The sequence below is a fragment of the Acinonyx jubatus genome, chromosome E1, assembly GCF_027475565.1.
Source record: "Acinonyx jubatus isolate Ajub_Pintada_27869175 chromosome E1, VMU_Ajub_asm_v1.0, whole genome shotgun sequence".
Classification (NCBI taxonomy): domain Eukaryota; kingdom Metazoa; phylum Chordata; class Mammalia; order Carnivora; family Felidae; genus Acinonyx; species Acinonyx jubatus.
Genome location: NC_069397.1, coordinates 52,937,876 through 52,944,684, shown reverse-complemented (window position 1 = coordinate 52,944,684; position 6,809 = coordinate 52,937,876). Strand labels below are relative to the sequence as shown.

The following is a 6,809-nucleotide window of genomic DNA, read 5'->3' as shown; positions in this document are numbered from 1 at the left end:
GGCACTGAACTCTCTGAGTTTCCATTTTCTCATCTCTAAATTGATCATATTAATCATTCCTTCCTCTCAGGGTCATGGTGACAGTAAATGGGGCCATGCGCGTGAAGCTGTGTTTGGCCGTAAGCGCTCAGCAGGTGTCGGCGTCCAGGAGTGGTAATAAAGTTTTGGTCTTAGTGTTTTGGCCTTCGGGAGAGTCCCTGCAGGAAGGCTTTAGGATTTCTGTCCCTTCTTCCCCTTAGACTTGTCATTGTCTTATCTTCCCTTCTGATTGTGCTTCTGGGAGTCCACTGAGCTCTTCTGAAGTTTCAAGGAAGCGAGTGGAAAGCCACGGGATGGGCTCCACAGGTCTGCAGCGTCTCTGGCCTCCCAGCCACCGCAGGGAGAGGCATGAGCTGGCCTGGTGAGCTGACTGCCACCCCCTAAAAGCCACCCTGGCCTTACCGTCCCGCACAGCCTGCTGACCCCTGCGGTAGATGCTGTCCTACCGGGGAAAGACTGCCTCCCCGCCCCAGGCTGCCCACAGGGGGCATAGGAGAACAAGTGTTCGACCTGCTCCTTATGATGCCCGCTTCCTCCTGCACTCAGTTTATTCCCTCCCCTTTCCCTAGGCTGCCTCCCGCCGTCCAAGTCTCCTCTAGACAAGGACACCCAGCCAGAGACACTCCCCATTGGCCCTGCGACCCAAATAGCCTTCTCTACAGTCGTTGTGCGCTGGAGAGAAATCTCGGTCTGAAAGGAGCAGTGAGTGAGATGTCATTGGGCTTTAGAGCCCAGATGTCCCCGCTAATGTTGGTGCCAGGAGAGACAATGCATGCCGTGTAAGGGCTGGCTGGGGCAGATGTGGCAACCCGGGGCCGCGGGGAGGGGACGAAACCCTAATGGCGGCAATGAGCAGGAGGGTCCCGGGGTCAGTTTGAAAGCAAGAACAATTCAGGACCTGGAATCCTGGGGGGTGGGGAGGGCTGGGGACAAATGCCCAGGAATGATGGGTGCACAGGATGGAGACTTTGCAGGTGACCCCAGAGAAGCCACTGCACTGCTCTGCACTTGGGATGTTTCTGGGAGAACGGTTTTAACCGGGAGCGCCAGAGCTGGGACTGAGACGGGCAGAGTCCCTGACACAGAGCAGTGTGCGTGCATATTACTGGCCAACATACACACCGAGACCTGTCGGCCGGGGAGTCCACCTGGTGTGAGCTGAAGGACGTGTAAACTGTAAGTGGGTGTGGGGCGCCTGGGGGGCTCAGTCGGTTAAGTATCCGCCTCTTGATTTCAGCTCAGGTCATGATTACTTGGTATGTGAAATCGAGCCCCCACGTTGGGCTCTATGTTGACGGCACAGAGCCTGCTTGGGATTCTCTCTCTCCCTCTCTCTCTGCCACGTTCTCTCTCTCTCTCAAATTAGATAAATGAATGAATGAATGAATGACCTGAACTGTAAGTGGTGCACAGTTCAGACACCAGCTTCCCTTCCATCACGGTAAAATATCTTGTGCACATTAAATGAACTGCTGAGGGGGTCAGATGCAAGGAGGTAGTGAAGGGGGAGGGAAGAAGAGTCAGATCCAGGGTCATGGCCTCGGCCACAGTGGGAGGAAGCACCAGGGAAGTGACGAAGACGTCTGTTTGGGTCTTCATAGCTGATAACTCATGGCCACGTCTTCGTGAGCTCTGCTCGCTCACCTCCTACCCCCTGTAGCCCCCTTGCCTCCCCCTGGGCTGCTCCAGAGTAGGTGAAAGCCTGTTGCTCTGCCCTGAGCGGATTCTCCGCCTTTCCCAGAGGATGCGTCCCTCCTGCAGGTGGTCAGGCGAGCGCCCGGGCTTGGGGGCCTTGGGGCTTTGCAGCCGGGTCCCAGCAGGGCTGTGTCACCGGGGCTCTGGTCCTGGGTCAAGGCTGTCCATTTTGACGCTCTGAGGCCCCAGGCTGCAAATCAGATGCCAGCAACAGGGCGCCCTAACTGGGTTGGCACATCACCACACCCAGTGAATCGATTTTCTCCACCTGTGGTGTTTCTAGGCCTGATCGGCTTGACTCGCTGTCCTCGCGTGCTCCTGACCTTGGAATTCAGACCCATCTGCAGCTGCAGCCGTCTCCCAGACCTGAGGCCTTAACTAAAGGCAGGGGAGCCCCAACATCTGGCTTCTGGCCTCGTTCCTGGGAATCTAAGCCTTGCCTCTTATCCCATCCCCGGTTTCCCTGCCCGGAACTTCTTTGCCTCTGTCGGTCCCTGCTGCTTCGGCAAATCCCAAGTCATATATGGCTTTTGCCCCTGCTCCCCACAGCTGGGCCCTGTGCCTCTCCTCCCTGCCCACATGAGGAGTCCCCCCGTCCCGTCCCCTCATCACTTTTCATTGTATTATCATTTTTTAAAATGTTTTTATTTATTTTTGAGAGAGAGAGAGAGCAGGGGAAGAGCAGAGAGAGAGAGGGAGACACAGAATCTGAAGCAGGCTCCAGGCTCCGAACTGTCAGCACAGAGCCCGATGCGGGGCCGCGAGATCATGACCTGAGCTGAAGTCAGACGCTCAACCCAGTGAGCCACCCAGGCTCCCCTATTGTCCTTTCTTTCCAGCTGGTCTCCTTGCTTCCAGCCCCTCCTCTCTCAGACCCAGCAGTTCTCAAAGGGTGGTTCTGGGACGAGCAGGATCAGAAGCACCCGGGAGTCCTTAGGCCTGCAAATTCTCCAGACCTGCTGAATGAGAGACCTGGGGGGAGGAGGGGGGCGGAGAGGGCAGCATTTCAACAAGCCCCCAGGCGATCCTGAGGCACTCAAGGCTGGGAAATGCTGTGTCCAGCACATCCTCCCTGTACCTTCCAGAACATTCTTTCTAAAACCCAGGCCAAGACCTCTCATTCTCCAGCTCAGCAACAGCGGATGGCTCTCTCGTGCCTTCAGAATTAATTTTCAATTAACTTCTTAAGCACAGTGTTCCAGGCCCTTCACCATCTGGCCCCAACCCCCGTCTCCAGACATCCCTCCATCCCCGCTCTGGGCCCAGCCCTATGGCACCAGCTCCCCCCTTTGACAACTGAAGGCCCAGTCCAGATGCTGTCCCCTGTCCTTGTGAAGCACTGTCTACCCTCCTCGTCCTCCCGGGACATTTGGTCCCACCCGCGGTGCTCTGAGTGCCTGTACGTGCCTCTCTCCCGGCCATTGTTCTAACATAGCACGAATACCTGGGGACACATTGATCTTCCCCATCCGTGCACGGCGAGCTTCTGGAAGCAAGGATAAGGGTCTTCCTAAGCTGAGCACTGGGCTGGTTCAGAACACTTGCCAATCCATACCTGCAGATGCCAGGGTTGAATCTAACTCTTGCTGGGGTCTACCAGAGCCCTGCCCTCACCCCCGCCCCCTGTCATCCTGCCATCCCACCCACCTGACCGCCTTGATCTAGCACCACCCTTCTGGACACTTAGGGCCTCCTAGGGCCTCTCTGATCCCTCCCGTACTCCTCTGGGTCCAACTGGGCCAAATCACTTCCAGCCAGGTCACGCTGCAGCCTGACTGTACATAGGGAGTGAGGGAGGGTCCCTTCCTGGGGCACCAGGGGACTGGTGCGAATCTTTCCCCGCCACAGGGGTGGGGTGGGGGCTACAGCATTTCCTCGAGCACCTTTCCAATGATGCAGTCAATCCTGACAAACGAGAGCCATGGATACGCCAACCAGCAGCTCACCCTCCTGTTACCTAAAATAGTGGGGTAGGGTTTGGGGTGGTAACTTATTTATTTATTTCGTGTGTGTGCGTGTGTGTGTGTGTGTGTGTGTGTGTTTCTCCACTAGATTTACCATCCCAATTCCGTCTGTTTACAGCAATATTAAAATGTGTTTGCATCCCCTACATGCACGGCAACTGATAGAATGGCCGGGCAGTCCAGAGGCTGGGATAGGGGGATGCCTGAAATACCTAAAAATTAAGCCTCGGCCTCAACCTGCAACATGGATGATCCCCAGGTAGGTAATCAAGACTTGTGGTCATTTTTTCAGTGGGGCCTTAGCAATCTAATTACCTTCTAGGTGATATTTTCACCCGGTCGAGGAGCGCCTGGGAAATTACAGGGGTGCTTGGTTCTCTTTAGGACCCAGCCCATGTGCCTCTGAGCCCCAAAGCCCGTCCCGAGAGTGCCACATTCGGGCAGTCCCACCCACCAAGGCCTCCTGGGTCCTTCAAACTCCCGATGTCCCCGACTCTCGGTGGGGAAGGGAGCGTGTGGTCCTCTGTGTGACCTCCTGCGGTCTGCCGATGAGACTTCAGGTGTGGTCAAGCCCACCCACCACACCCAGGACGACACCCGGGAAGAGAGCAAAGCTGGGTCCCTTCCTGTAGCCGCTCCAGGACCTCAGCCTCTGTGATGATGTGACACAGGCCAGCACGGTCTTCTCTCCCAGAACGTGGCACTCAGGTCGCCTAGCAACCTCAACATGCGGCCAGCCCGGCCAATCACCTGTGGCTGCCGACACCCACCTGCTTCCCCCGGGGTGGGGGGGGCAGAAGGCAGCCTGGAGACTAAAAGCCACCCCTGCCGGCTGCCCGCCGGCCACCTCTCCAGGCCACCCACCCTTTGGAAGGTCCCCAAGGAGGCGGGCAGAGTGACCAGTGTTTCTCACCTCACCCTCTGCTCCCTACCCAAGGCCCGTTCTGCGGCTTAATCTGTGACATTTAACATAAATAGTTTTCTATTCCCAGCTGACCTTTAATGGCTTTTATCATCAGCTGTGGTTCCTGGCAGCGATACAGGAGCAGCTGTCTCTTGCCTCAGTCTATTCCAACAGGACGCCCGAGGAGGTCCCACGGTTCTCGCCACGTGAAGCCAGGGTGGCCCCTGGAGATGTCTGCCCAGACCCGGGCCTGCCGCTCTCCACCCGGAAATATCATTACGTGTTTCAATTAGAATTAGTGGGGAAGTCAGTTATTAAGTGGTTCATTATTATGGTAATGGAGACACTCCACACGAGCTGGTGCAGGCCTGTGCCGGCCTTGCTCTGACGGCCGCTTCGGAAGCCCTGAGGCTCGGTTGCAGGTGGAGCCGGGAAGAGATGGGAGGTGGGAGGCCCGAACGGGTGGGTGTTGCAGCCCCCGCCCTCTGCCTTCTGCACCCCTACTCCCCACCCCCAGGCACGGTCCCCAGGAGGTGGCGCGCACAAACCCTCCGGCTGAAATCACAAGTCCTACCCCCCAGCCGTCGTCAAGGCCGGTGCCCACCGCCACCAGACCCCTCCCGGTAGCTGTCCTCCTACTCTCAGGTACGCGACCATCGCGGAAAGGATTTTACAGGACTCCTCCTGAAGAGGCTAGGGTTTGGGCAAAGGTCCTGCTGATTCTGAGGGTGCCGAAGAGGGTGCCCAAAGACCACTAGGGTGGAGGATGGTGGAGCCCAGCTCTGGTCCATCCTGCCAGGTGAACTTGGGCACGTCACATGACCTCTGAGAGCCGCCGCCCTCCCTGTATGTTGGAAGTTTGGGTCTGGAGTTTCTGATGTGCCCGCAGGATGCGGCATTCCCTGATCGGGTGTGGAATAAACCGATGATCGTCGGTTGTGGAATAAACTTTGTCCCCACAAATTCATGTTGTCGCCCTACCCCCCCAACATGATGGTATTTGGAGATGGGACCTTCGAGACATAACTAGGTGAGATGAGGTCATGAGGGTCCAGCCCCCACGATGGGATTCGTGCCCTTCTGAGAAGAGATACCAGATCTCTCTCTGCGCCCCTCTTCCCCATGGCTGCACAAAGAAGAGGTCACGTGTGCACGCAGCAAGGGGGTGGCTGCCTGCAGACCAAGAGGAGAGGCCTCAGAATAAAACCCACCAGCCGGCACCCTGATCTGGGACTTCCAGCTCCCAGAACTGTGGGAAATTAACACGTGTGGTCCAAGCCCCGTCCATGGTACCTTGTTACCTGAGCCTGAGCTGACAAAGGCAGGGTCCCTCCGGGGGAGAAATTCTCCACGTCAGGCGGGAGTGCACCAGATTCCCGAGGGGGGACCGGCCCTCCCCCTCCCACCGATGTCTGTCGGTCTTCTCTTCTGTCCGGTCCCGCTTTCAGACATTGCTTCCCAGCCGTATCTTCCTCCCCCTGCCCCAGGCCACAGCGGGCTGCAGCCAATGGGCCGAGCTCAGAGTGTTCCTTATGGCCCTTACCAGCCCGTGACCGTGACCCGGAGACCAGCCCAGGGGCCACCGAACCTCGGTTTCCTTATCTGCTAACATCCGTGAGGACTGATAAGCCAATGCAAGAGAAGCACTCCACACAGACTCGCAAGGCGTGAACGCTCAAGATCGGGTCATAACTGTTGCTGTTATTATTTTAAAGATCATCTCAGTGGGGGTGGGGAGAGACAAAGCCCACAGTGGCTCCCTTTTCCTTGAGATCTGATGGGTATTTGAACAGGAAGGAAAACAGGAGACCTGAGGGATCAGAACAAAGTGAAGAAGGCAGGAAGAAAAACTGGGAATGGAAGCAAAGGCTGAGAGGGAGAGATGGGGGAGACAGGGAGACAGAGACAGAGAGACAGGGAGACAGGGAGAGAGATAGGGAGACAGAGACAGAGAGACAGGGAGACAGGGAGACAGAGACAGAGAGACAGGGAGACAGGGAGACAGAGGCAGAGAGCAGGGAGACAGGGAGACAGAGACAGAGAGACAGGGAGACAGGGAGAGAGAGGCAGAGAGCAGGGAGACAGGGAGAGAGAGGCAGAGAGCAGGGAGACAGGGAGAGAGAGGCAGAGAGACAGGGAGACAGGGAGAGAGAGGCAGAGAGCAGGGAGACAGAGACAGAGAGCAGGGAGACAGGCAGAGAGACAGG

The 6,809-nt window shown here is 57.1% G+C and overlaps 1 long non-coding RNA gene across 1 annotated transcript; it reads right to left on the bottom strand.

Annotated features, from left to right (window-relative positions):
• Positions 1-2,435: 2,435 nt before the first annotated feature.
• On the bottom strand, positions 2,436-4,370 carry LOC113596063 (uncharacterized). Its single transcript, XR_003416752.2, has 4 exons — positions 4,153-4,370; positions 3,618-3,691; positions 3,179-3,289; positions 2,436-2,706 (listed from the first exon to the last, which is right to left on the bottom strand). It is a non-coding gene; the product is annotated as an uncharacterized LOC113596063 (long non-coding RNA).
• Positions 4,371-6,809: the final 2,439 nt, after the last annotated feature.